Below are 14,045 nucleotides of genomic sequence, written 5' to 3'. Positions count from 1 at the left end.
GACGTTAGGGGTAAAATTACTCCTGACCCAAAACGTTATGTTTGCACTTTAACCCTTAATTAGAATAAACAGTTAAGAGTTTATATTCATATGAAATTTGTATTTAATTTCATAGGCTTTAAATTATATGTAAATTTGTGTTTGTATGTAATTTGTATTTTTAATTTAAATTAGACTCATTTTTATTTAATTTCATAGGCTTTTATCGAGCCAAGATTTTATCAACCCGAGCTTTTATTTGATATTCAATTTAGTTTTATCTTTAATAATATATTTATTTATTATTGATATTATTAAATTTATTAGAACCATTATTATTATTATTATTATTATAAGTTTATTAATGTCCAATATTATCATTAAAATTATTTTAAAGTCTAATATCATCATTATTGTTAAGTTCGATTAAGTTCGGTAGCATTCAGTTAAGTTTAGTAGCATTCAGTTAAATTCAGTTCAGTATTCAATAGCATTCAGTTCAGTTCAGTTCAATTCAGTTCAGTTTAGTTTTTTTCAGCGATAAAGAATAGAGCTGAAATCCTAAAAGCTACAGAGCTTTCGCAGTCTTACTCCTGCTTCGCAATTATGCTCAACTGCGAAGAAAATACACATGATTTACTTTGCTGTGCGAAGTATCTCATAAAACTGCGAACTGTTTTTCTTTCATTATTTTCCTAAAATGAACTACATTTTTGTGAAGATTGACAATTCTAAGAAGGATTCAAAGAAGAGGAACATAGTAGCAGTTGATGATAGTGTGAAAGGCATTAAATTCAAGCATCCGTTTAACTTGAATACAAATGCATCAATCATAGTGAGGGGTGATTGGGATGTAATGAAAAAAGTGAAAACTAAATTAACTAAATAGCAAATGTTGATGTTTAGAAAAACTTATTTTGGGCATTTGACATATATAGAGGTGTGTACGTTACAATAAGTTCATAATTATTACAATGAAATTCATAAGTTCAAAACTATTACAATGAATTCAAAACTATTACAAAGTGTTTAAAACTATTACAATGAAATTCATAACTTCAAAAATATTACAATGAGCTCAAAACTATTATAATATGGCAAAAAATTTACATTATGTCCTAAAACTTAAAGAACTTGTTATTATACTTGAAAGCTGACTTGTATTTGGTAGCAGTTGATGACAATTCAACCTAGTGTGACTAGTATTCCTGCATCGGCTACATGTTATTGGAACTGGATCTTCACCTTGTGAAGGTCTTCTATTCTGACTTCTTGGTCGATCGACAGGTGCAGAGCCTTTTACAAGGGAAGAACTTTCATTGGAGGATCACAGTTTGTCCATTCCGATTGGGGTCCAGCTACTCAACGTAGGATAATTTAACTGTGTTATTTGTGTAGTAACTATCCACCCATTAGTATGCATTACTCAGTCGATGCTAACACGCAACTTTGCATGCATGTTTACAAGGAAACTGAGAAATTTGTCATTTCCTACACGTGCAAGTTCTTGCATTTAAGTCCACAACTCCCCCTTTTATTCGATCTTCGATCTGAAATGTGTGTGCTTTTATTCCAGAAAAGGTACAAGTGATAACTATTTCAACATGACTTCTCATCTTCTTTTCAGCCCAATGCGACAAATGTGTGTGTCGTGATCCTGAAAATCAAAGTTGTTACGTTAATATATTTATATAACATCCAGGTTTCATAAAATACCATATCTAAAATATATACCAGAAAATTGATGTCTTGCGTAAACCATCGTTATAGAGTAGCTCTAATATTCTCTACCAACATTATGATAGGTAAACGTCTTCCTACCACCATAACCGCGCTCCATGATTCTACTATGCTTGTGGTCATCATGTTATACCAACATGTATGAAAATATGCATATGACTATTATTGGATGCCGACCTCTAACTATTCTGCTGCGGGAGCCATATAGTTGTCGAAGTCGAGAAAATGCCTCGTTAAAATTAGAAACTCTATAAGCTTTAGCAACTCGCCAGTACACCTCATCTATCTTTCTAATTTTCTGGAATTTAGATTTCACATTCATTCTCAGATGCTGACAACAACATCCATATATCGCATTTGGAAACACTAAATTCACAACATAATCAATTCCCTTATGCCTACCCGAGATTATGGTAAAATTCTCTATATCCCCAACACATTCTTTAAGTTTGGTCATAAACCAAGTACATGTCTTATTACTTTCATTTGGTCCAACCCCAAAAGCAATAGGATAAAGCCGGTTATTACCATCTTTGCCAACTGCATTGTACAATTGGTCATGATATTTACCTTTTAAAAACGCTCCGTCAACATAAAGAACAAGTTGAATGTGTTTTTTAAACGCTCAAAGTCAAGGACCCAGCACTAGAAAGAAGTACTTGGAGTGATCAGCATCATCAATTTGAATATGTGTCATCGTACCTGGATTGAATTTTTTCAAGGTGTCGTAATAGTCCGATAACAACATAAATTACTCTTCTAGTGAACCCCCACATCTTCTAACACCCAACCTCTTGATCTCCAAGCTTGCATGTAAGACATGTTGATTTTATACACTTTCTCAAAATCTTTCACAATGTCCTTTAGTCTATACACTTTATCCTCGAGATCAAATGTATCTGTATGTAGTATTGCCAACAACTCGTTTCCCCGATTGCGTGTGATGTGATAACATTTGATCCTTAACACATGTGTGTTTGTTCATTTCATCCATTCTTTGGAGCCTGAACATATCAGAATTGGGTATCACAATACCTCTAGCACGTCATTTACATGTCTCATCATACTTACATCTAAATTCAAATATGGACTTGTTAGACTTGTACACTATCCATTCAAACATGTTTTTAACTGTGTATTTTCCAAATGCATCTTGCAATTCTTATTTGTTTGAGAATATATCATGCACCTTTAAACCGATAACCCATTTTGATGCACTTGATTCAATAACAAGCACAAGTGCATTATGGACCTCTGGCAGCCATCGAAATGGATCAATCCTCTTTGTTCTTCAATCTTCATCATCCACATCATAGATACTTACTGATACTTGGTCAGCTTGTGCATTGCTTTTGGCAACACCTTCACGACGAGATTCTCTCCGAGGGATAGGATGCTCACCATATACCGTTTCTTCAAGGTTAAAATGACCTCAAATATCTTCTTCATATATCGTTTCTTCCGGATCAAAAAAGGGATTCGAGCTAATATCATCTAAACCAAGGTTGGATGTGAGGTTAAAAATAATGATATTTTCTTTGCCTGGCCGATGAGTTTCGACTTTAACGATTGTGTCTACTTCAATGGTGGCATCACAACTTGATTGGATAACATTCTTTGAATTCATAGCTCGCGACAGTTGTGCATCTATTGTTCGTGATTCAAAATTAACATATAGTGGGATAACATCGCTTGGATTCATCTATCAATACTCTATGAAGTAGTCAACATCACTTGAATCGACAATCAGAAATACTATCCTAGAAACTTTGTTTGGACCATATGTAGTTTTCATAGTCATTCGTACATCAAATGATGTTGAATCACTATCCTAGAAACTTTGTTTGGACCATATGTAGTTTTCATAGTCATTCGTACATCAAATGATGTTGAATCAACATGTATAGAAGTGTATACTCTCTATTGAAGCATTTCAAAGTTGATTTTTGTTGAAAGCCGAAGCAACTTCGACTCACTCCCTCGTATGTTATGGCTTTTCCCATAGGTTTTCATTGGTCGTTCCACATGATCACACACAAGAAATGGTTGGTTGACATATTGCTACTGTTAAAAAAACAAAGACGATGTCAAACAATGTACTAAAGATAAAAAAAAAGGAAATCTGCTTCGAAGTTATTACCCGATAATGCTTTCCTGTTTCGAGCCTGGTGAAGGTAAATCTCGATGCTGCAATTAGGGGTGAGTAGAACCGAACCAAAAACTCAAAAACTAATGAAACCGAATCGAAAAAACTGAACCAAACCGAACCAAATTGTATTTCAGTTCGGTTTGGTTCTTATTTTTCAAACAGTTCGGTTTTTTATTCGGTCCGATTTAGTTCAGTTCAAAACCGAATCGAATTATAGTCTGATTACATATCTCTTACTATTCCATCTTTACGTATATATTCTCTGTTATTTTCTAAAATTGAAATTTGTTGAATGCGTTTCATTTGAACCTTTTCATCTGAAACTTAAGAGTCATTTGGCTACTTGGTGTTTGTGTGTTCCTATTTGCTAGTTGCTGTTACGTTTTTCTGTTTGCCTTTGGAAAAACTGCTTTTCCAAAAAGCAGAGATTATCTGATTTTGTAAAAGCAAATAGAATGTGTCTAATCAAACACCTAAAACTGTACCTTTTAAAATAAAAAGACAAATAAGAGGTGAAAAGTAGGTAACACATCTAAGAGCTTACACTGTAATTATTTCTAATACTATTAAAATGGTTAGAAAAATATATCTACAATAAAACCTTCATATCCCGACTTGAGCCAGTTCAGTAAATTTATACTCGATAAATTAATATCTCTATAAATTAATAAAATTTCATGGTCCCAACATTATTAAAATTTATAAAGGTTTTACTGTATTCTACTCATTCTTGCCTCTTTCTTCATAGTGCTTACTATATATATACTGGAATTTGATTTCTTACGAATATATTTAATACATTTCTCTAGGGCATCATGTAAGAATTACTTACTAATTTTGTGAAACTAATATAAACGAAAGGTTCAAAAGATAATTAACTTTGATTGGCATGTCAGATTTTTTTTTTATACTAAGTCTACTCAAATTATTGAGTCAAAGAACAAATACATTTATATCTCATGAACCAATCTGTGGGGTGAGCATCGGTTTGGTTCGGTTACTAATCGAACTGAATTTTCAGTTAACCGAACCGAAATTTGCTTTATTTTCGTAACCGAACCGAACTAAATAAGTTTGGTAACCGAATTTGATTTAATTGAAAATTTTCGGTACGGTTACCGACCGAATAACCGAAAACTCAAAAAGTTTAATTTTTCGTACATTTTTATTTAATTAGTTTTCAAATAATATCCTTGTACAAAAGTTACAATTGAAGAAATTAAAGGCTACTAAATCAAAAAATATATATATACAAAAGATAAAAGTGTATTTTTTAGGGTTGGACTTTTTATTTATATATATAAAAATAAAATTATATTTTTTATATTTATATATTAAGTTCGGTTCGGTGACACCGATATTTTTTTTCAATAACCGAACCGATAACTGATTACCAAATTAAGCTAAAATTAAAACCGAACCAAACTAAGATTTCGGTTTGGTAATCGGTTATCGGTTATTTTGCTCACTCCTAATCCGTAAGATTTTACCAACAATTAAGCTATTCAATTCAATTGTTGTCTCTAATTATATTTTTCCTTTAAAATGTAAAAATCAATGCCACCACCTTCGATTAACAAATGAAAAAGTTTAACAAAATTGATTACCATTCGGTTCTAACATGAACCAAACCGAATAGAATTACAATTTGGTCTGGTTTCAAAAAAACACTAGTAATTTGGTTTGGTCCTATTCGGTTCGGTTTGGTTTTTGGATCGAATGGATCATGCTCACCCCCAACTGTAATTTGATTCGGTCCTATTCGGTTGGCTATGTGGGTTTTGGTGTGGTTCAAAGGAACGAACTTGGTCAAATCAAAGCTTGTTGGAAGAAGGTCACCAAAGGCAGATGGACCTCTTTAATTGTTGAGGCAACTTGCTTGAAGGAGGTTCTCAGCTGGATTAGGCGTGAAGATATGCATAATGTCATTGTGGAAATGGACCCTAAGGGCTTGATTGGATGGAGGGTTTAGAAGGGTTAGTAAGGGAATGGTTAGTAAGGGTTGATAGAAACCCTTGTTTGGAAGGAGGAAGGGTTAGTAAGGGTTTCTACAAACCAATGTTTGGAACATAAAAAACTTAGGAGGGTAAGGGTTTGGAGGGGTTTTGAAGGGTTTCTTTTTAACAAATTGCATCCAATTTTGAACCCTCCAATTTGGTGGGTTTGGAAGGGTTAGAAATTACCCTTCCTTCTCATTTGCTTTCTCTACCTTTCTTTACCCTTCTTTACCCTTCCTTTATTAACCCTTCCCTATCCTTCATCCAATCAAGCCTGACAATTCTTTAACAAAGTTATGGATTGCTCAAAGTTTGGGTACATTATCTCTGAGTGTCTCATTATTGCCTCTTCTTGTACTAGCATTATTGCCTCTTCTTGTACTAGCCTTGCTATTAATCGTGTAAATCGACATGCTAATTGTGTCGCAGATGCCATAGCTGAAACTTTCCTTTTTGGGACTCGACTCCTTCATTTGTGAGAAATGTGGTTGTGTTTGATGCAATGAGTTTTCTTTGAATAATATAACTCTCTTTCCGTTACATATTTTTTGTAAAGTTTTCTTAATTTCTCATTACTTGATAAATATATTATTATCTAATTATAGCTTTTCAAAACATTTATGTTTTGGTACATACAATTGGAAAGATAAAACATATTCAAAATAATATGGAAATTAAGGGAGGTGAAAAGTTTGGCTGGAGACTGTCTTTCTTTTATATTGTTAGATGTTGAACCTCTCTTTATCAAACATAGCCTAAATGAAGGTTAGAATTTAAGAGAGAGACGTGACAGTCAATGGATACATGTAATTACATGGCAAGATGATTTGATCTGGAAATGTTCAAATTAACTTTAGGAGGTGTTTGGTTCAAACTTCGGAATCAGAATTGGAATCGGAATGTTACGGAATCAAAATCGGAATGATTATTTATTTATTTTGTTTGGTTTAATTCCGGAATCAGAATCCAATTACTTTTAAGAGTGTTTGGTTCAAATTTCGAAATTGGAATCAAAATCAAAATTCAACAAAATAAAAAAAAAATTAAATTTAATAAAAAAATGAAATATGAAAACCATTCATTATATGTTAACCGAAAAAAGATTAATTATAAAATTATTCGTAAAATAAATTAATATATGAATAAATATACTATATTATTATAATATAAATATACCAATATTTCAAAAAGAGAGACAGGCGATTTCCATGGAGAAGGAGCGTGAGGCGAGAACGAGGGTGACTTTGGGAGGCGCGGCCGACCGATTTGCGAAGGAGGCGGCGGATCGTGAGGCGGCTAGGGGGCTGGGAGCGGATTTGGATCCGGATGGGAGATTGGCGGAGGAGGCTAAGAGATCGGAGGTGGATTCTCCGCGTGGTAGGCGGAATAGCTCCGACCGTGTTCGTGAGAGGTCGAGGGAGAGGGGTTCTGATCCGGCAACAGGGGTTGATGGTGCTGGGATTCGGGGCTCGGAGTGTGGTCGGGAGCGGACCGGGGCATCGGTGGCGCTCGGACGGGTTGGTGACGGCTCGCTTGCTGGATCCGTGGTGTTGCCGGTTGCAGGAGAGGGAGGGCAGGAGCGAGGGGCAGGCTCTGATTTGGTTGTGGCCTGCGCTGCGGCTGGCCTCGTCCAGGCTGGGGAGGGCGGCAAGCTTGCGCCTAGCGCTACTGCTAAAGCAGGCAGTAATGCGGGGGAGCCGGCAGTTAAGGAGGTTGCCCAGGGCGGGGCCCCGACGGTTATAATGGAGTCTAGGGCGATTAGGGATTTTGCGGTTCCCCCGTTGAGCGGGGCCTTGACCCAGGGGGCTGCGGGCCAGAAAGTCTCAATTCCTAGTACTAATCCCGTTAATTATGTTAACCCGGGAATAGGGCTGGAGAATTTGTCCTGGAGAGATAAGGTGATGGGGGTGGTTGAGGAAGAACCCATGATTGAGGATGATATTATCGAGGAGGATTCTGAGGAGGTTTTTTCCGACTCTGATATTGAGGATGATGAGCAAGAGGACACGTTGTGTCCTATTATCCGGCTTTCATCGGAAGATAAGCGGGTTCCCAGATCCAAATGGAAACTTTCCTTAATTGTCACTGTGCTTGGGAAAAAGATAAGCTTCAATTACTTTGCCCAGAGGATCCAGGCGCAATGGGCAAAGAAAGGGAAGGTCACCATCACGGACCTGGAGAATGACTATTATGTCATAAAATTTACAAGGGCAGAAGATTATAATGCAGTTGTTAATGGTGGACCTTATATCATCTCCAATCATGTTTTGGCGCTGAGGCCATGGGTCCCAAATTTTAATCCTCATGATTGCTCTGTTAATAGGATCCTTACTTGGGTTAGATTCTCAGGTTTAGGTTTACCCATTGAATACTATAACGAAAGATTTCTGAATAAGATTGGTGGCTTGGTTGGGAAAGTTCTCCATGTTGACAAAACTACCGTTGGGGCAGTGAGAGGCAAGTTTGCCAGGGTTTGTATTGACATTGATCTTGCTAAGCCTCTTCTGTCTAAATTCTCCGTTCAGAATAAGGTCTTTCATATCGAATACGAAGGTATTCACAATATCTGCTATGAATGCGGTATGTTTGGCCATACCTATGATGGCTGCCCCAAAAGAAGGAAAGTGGTCGAGGAGGTGGTGGTGCCTATCATAGGCAGAGCTGAAGAGAACCAAAGTGAAGGGAAGAACTTCGGTCCCTGGATGCTGGCCAAAAGGTCTGTCAGAAGGAAGCCACGAGCAAATGCTACTCTGAATCAATTTCCAGATATCAGCAAGGAGATGAATTCTCTCCAAATTGCTCCTGAGATCAAGGCTAGGCCACCTGATATTAAGATTGGTGCTGGTGCTGGCTCAGCTTCCCGGTCAGGATCTAGATTCGGAGTCCTATCTCTTGAGGATGGACATGATTCGGATTTACCTAATGAGCATATGGAGCTAAGCATGCCAGGCCTTGAGTCTGCCGAGCCAGCTACCATCCTAGGTGACTCTATTAATCCTCTTTTCGACCCCAAAGCTTATGCTAAGGGGAAATCCCAGATCATTGGCTCGACAGGGAAAGCAAAGCTCAATGAGGTTAGTAATTTGCAAACTCTTGTTGATATCCCTAGTGGGAAGTCTATGGGAGTTAATAAGTTGAATTTGAAGAAACCTAGGGCTAACCATAAAAAGAACCATAGTTCTCTGGATTCTTGGGATAAAAGAGGGCCTGCTGGCACCTCTTCAAGGCTCTCAGGAGCCCCGAATAAATACCTGCTCTAGGGTTTGGGCCTGTGATCAGTTGTCTTCCACTACTAGAAAATGTCTGTTTTCTGATGGAATTTTCTGACGGAACATATTCCGTCAGTAAAGTTTGACGGAATTCCGTCAAAAGGTGTTCCGTCAATTTGATTGATGGATTTTCTGACGGAACGAAAATTCTATCAAAATAATTTGGCGGGAACATTCCCGCCATTATGACTGACGTTCTATTTTAACGGAAATACATTCGTCAGACTTGCTGATGGAATTACTGACGGAATTCCGTCAAACACTAACTTTTTTATATTTTTCCATTTTTAAACCAAAAATTCATTTGTAGATTTTTTTATTGCTTCATTTTTTATTATATTTGTTATCAATTATAATTAGATATTTATATATTAATATTTTATTTTATACTAATAATCTAATTTTGAAAATATATGGTGAAGTATATAAAGACATAAAAAAAAAAAAAAAAATCATATTATTCTAACTTGAATGCTTATTAATATGTAGCTCTAAATTATTAAAACCCCTAATAAATATCAATTTTATATTTTTTTATCATTTTTATAAATGCTTTCCGATGTTACTATCTCCTTTTAAGATTATAAGATCATATTGTTTTTACTTACATGTTTAACCATATTTATAAATTCATATCCATATTAATGGTTTACTTAAATGTTTAAAATTTATATTCATATTAATGGTTATTTGTTTCTATATAAATAAATGTTTCGTATTTTAATTTTAAGGTTAGAAAATCATTTTTTTTACTCACAATTAAACCGTATTACTTGGTTCTCATTTCAATTATAAAGAGAAAATTGTTATTTATATAAAAATGGAGAAGTTAATATAAAAAAGAAAAAATATAATTAACTTACAATTAAATTTGATTATTATTATCTTTAAGGGGTCAAATGAGCATTTGCCAAGATGATTAATCCTAACCATTGATATGATTCCAATCAGATGGCTTAAAATGAAAACCTAATGGCTTCATATAAAAGTCTCACTTATTCTCTCTCATCCTCATTTGATACGCCTCTCTCACATTTTCTCAGATGGCTGATCTCTCTCTTCATTTTCCTGCCCCATCTCTCTCATCTGCGATATCTTCGCAAAATCCGCATGTAGCTATTATGTACAGGCGCTACACTCTCCCATCTGGTGATTCTCTTCCAAACGGAAACGATGATGTCTATTCCTCGAAGCTCCTATGGATCTGCTCTCTTCTTCACCGAATGCTTACTTATTCCGGTGAAATTTCGTACTTCTCTTATTTTTCTCCGTTTAATTTAGTTTCATTTTTTTATTTTGCTTTTGTTCCCTTTTCATTCCAGCGTTTTATGGATGTTATATACAACTTGTTCAACATTGTGTTCCTTTTATTTAATATTTGCACTATATTATTAATTAATGTGATCATTAGTCTTTGCTGTTATTTTTTTAGCTCTTTGTTGGATTTCTCTTAAAAAGATCTGTTCTTTTTTACATTTAACTCGTACCATCTGCAAATGGGTTTTTGTGTTGCATAGTTTATGTTGATAATTTGAGTAATGACTGATTTTTCGGCTTTAATGTGAAATGGGTTTGGTTTTGGTTCTTATTACAATTAAAGAGGAATGCTATGATCAACATATAATGCAGGTAGGTGTAAATGCAGGTTGAGGAGGCAATTCTGATGATGTCTGAGTCGGTGATGCTTCCCGTGGGGTTGGTTGCAGAGGAGGCAATTTAGGTTTCGGCAAAGGAGGCAATTTAGGTTTCGGCAAAGGAGGCAGAGCCTTAAACTTTTTGATCGACGATAAGCTCTTTGTGGAGTGTAAGAGAACCCAGGTAGCTATAACCATGTTATTACGATTAAAGTGGAATGCTATGATTAACATATAATGCAGGAAAGCCATTTCCTTGTGAATGAGTTTGAGTTTGTTGTGAAACTAGATAATGACATTAATATATAGTCTGGTAAGAAGTATTTCGTAAAGTGAAGAATATGAGTTCTGAAATTATTATTAATTTGTTATTAATAGTGTCAAATTATTGGTGTGAACACTGAAACTGATGTTTTATGGCACAAATAAGGACACTTTTTGTTTGTTTGCTTTTTTATGGTAAGTGATTTTTGACATTGTAATAAATTCAACCTCAATGGTTAGGTCTTTTAACACTAGGAAGTAAAGGATTTGTAGCAAAGTACCAATGAACAGTCCTCTAAATTTACTTCTTTCACCTATTTTTTTGCTCATCAAAATGTGGTTGATGTTCGGGGTAAAGTACATATAACCTCGGCCAGAACGACACTGTTTTGGCTTAGGTTGGAGAAAAAAAGTAGATACATAAACCTTCATCTACTGAAGATGCAATCAACTCCCTAAAAATGTAAAATGAGAGATGTGCAGAGGAAGGGGAACTATCCTGTAAAGGGTGGTTCCGAAGGGCTAGAAGTGCACCGACATTCTCGTGCACCTTAGCTCTGCCTCTATCCTCGTGCTTCTTAACTCTGCCTCTGGACCTATATAAGACCTACTTTAGGGGTTGTTACCTGGACCTAAAATAGATATATGTATTCCATTCATCATAATTAAAATAAAATAAAATAACACTATATATATATATATATAAGGTTCCACCTTTGGATTTCCAGATTTTTGCAGCAACAGTTAAAGGGCTGAAGCTTTCCTGAACCATGCTGGTTCCTGCTTTTTTTTATATGCATCTGATTGCTATTTGTGTTTCAATTCTTTGACTGCTATTTGTGTTTCAATTCTTTGACAAGTTCCACATTTGGATCTCCAGATTTTTGCAGCAGCAGTTAAAGGGCTGAAGCTTTCCTGGACCATGCTGGTTCCTGCTTTGTGAAATAGATTTTGAAGAAAAAAGGGGCATCGAGATCCAAGTTGTAGATGTTCATGTTCAAATCAGTGAAAGATCCATGTTTTGCTTGTCACGGCTTTGCTGTCATACTCGTTATCACTTGTAAGTGTACACTAGTCCAAGGTTGTTCATGTATCACCATGATTTAGTTAACTCGGTAGTCTAGTCGATACATTGTATTAGTTCGTGCCTTATTTAAACAAGATAGGCATCTGTTTAAAATTATAGGACGTCATTTATTAATGTTGTACTAAGTTCAGTTCGTGTTTTAGGTTGGTGCCAATTACTAGAGCTAATTTGAGATTTAGGTAGTCAGATGTATGTAACTAACCAAGGCAGGTGGCAATCGAGCTAATTGCAGTAAGCATCTGTTCGTCCTATGTAGAAGTTGTCTATTGCAGTTTTCATCTGCCAAAGTAAACTCTAGGGTATGGGTTCATTTTAAGTGTTGGTGACTAGAAAAATTGGATTTGTTGTTTGTGTTCATAGATTTGCTGATATGCCACATTGCACATAATGTTTAAAGGTTCACAAATTTCAATTACGAAATTGTGCCCATCTTACACAATGTTTCTTAGTATAGCTTGTATATTCTGTTTCCCTGGAATGGATTATTATAATGTCTTCTTTCTTTTGTATATATAAACCTGATGTAAATTAGCATTACTCACTTATTGCTAATTTAATGTAAGAGTTTGCCACTTTTATATATTTTATTGGCTCCTTCAATCCAAATGTAACATGTTCACCTACAACTGTTTATCCATGGTCACCATATTTGTGTTGGTTATCCTCTTTTTGGGACAATTTTATTATTAGTTTTGGGCACAATTTTTTTAATGCGTCTTTGTAGATATAATTAGCTCCCTTCAATCCAAATGTTGATATTTAACAAATAATATTTATTTTTTAATTTATGAACTATAATTATAAAATCAATGCTATATATTATTATTTATTTTAAAAATTTTGATTTTAAATTTATTGACAGAAACTTCCGTCAGAATAAATATCCTGACGAAAATGTTTCTGTTATTTTAAACGGCAACAGTTTTGACGGTTCCAACGTCAAAATTTTTTGACGGAATATTTCCGCCAGTATTCCGTCAATTCATTATTCCGTCAATATTCCGTCAGAATAATTTACTGACTCGTTCCGTCATAGTTCCGTCAATAAACCAGTTTACTGACGGAATTTCTATGTTTACTGACGGAATTTTCCGTCAGTAAATAGATATTTTCTTGTAGTGTTCCTTCTGATGGACTTTTTTGTTTGGAATGTTAGAGGTGCGGCTAGCAAGGCGACCCGCATCCATGTTAATGATCTTATTAAGAAATTTAATCCTTCTTGTTTTGCTCTTCTTGAAACCAAGGTTAGTGGTTCTAAAACAGATGAGGTGGTTAAAAAGTTTAAAAATTGGAATTGTGTCAGATCGGAGGCGACTGGTCGGGCAGGGAGGATTTGGCTTTTTTGGAAGCCAGGTCGTGTTAATATTGATATTATCAGTATAGATAATCAATTCATTCATAGTAAGGTGTGTTATCCTGGCAATAAACCTTTTTTTGTTACCTTTGTCTATGCCGATCCTGTTTTGACTAACCGGAAAAGGCTTTGGGAGATCCTATACTCTATTAGTACAAGCATGGTGGATGCTTGGTTGGTTGTTGGGGACTTTAATGATATTGCCCTGATGAGTGATCAGAAAGGGGGAGGTAATCATTATGTCAACCGGTGCCTTAACCATAAGCAGAATATGGATTTATGCGGACTGTCTGACCTGGGAGCTGCTGGCCACAAGTTTACTTGGAAAAGGAATAGCGTGTTTGTTCGGTTGGACAAAATGTATGTGAATGTTGCGGCTATTTGTAGATTTCCCGAGGTGAACGTACTGAATCTCCCTTTCCGTCATTCTGACCATTGTCCTATCCTCGTCAATCTAGTTAAATGTCGGCCTAAAGGGAATAGACCTTTTAGGTACCTTGTTGCCTGGGAATCTCATCCTGAGTTTAGGAATTTTGTTAAAGATAATTGGCAGCCTCATTCTAATGTTCTCC

General features: G+C 35.6%; 1 long non-coding RNA gene across 3 annotated transcripts; it reads left to right on the top strand.

Annotated features, from left to right (window-relative positions):
• The first annotated feature begins 10,162 nt into the window (after positions 1–10,162).
• LOC136234981 (uncharacterized) lies at positions 10,163–12,474 on the top strand. Of its 3 annotated transcripts, none has more exons than XR_010691593.1 (3): positions 10,163–10,373; positions 10,780–10,952; positions 11,913–12,474. It is a non-coding gene; the product is annotated as an uncharacterized lncRNA (long non-coding RNA). The 3 variants fall into 3 exon arrangements; XR_010691594.1 differs by having other exon boundaries at positions 10,764–10,952; XR_010691592.1 differs by having other exon boundaries at positions 10,163–10,952.
• The last annotated feature ends 1,571 nt before the right edge of the window (positions 12,475–14,045 follow it).

This window comes from Euphorbia lathyris, chromosome 7 (assembly GCF_963576675.1).
Source record: "Euphorbia lathyris chromosome 7, ddEupLath1.1, whole genome shotgun sequence".
Classification (NCBI taxonomy): Eukaryota; Viridiplantae; Streptophyta; class Magnoliopsida; order Malpighiales; family Euphorbiaceae; genus Euphorbia; species Euphorbia lathyris.
The sequence above is the reverse complement of the archived record's forward strand: the minus strand, read 5'-3'. Positions and strand labels throughout refer to the sequence as shown.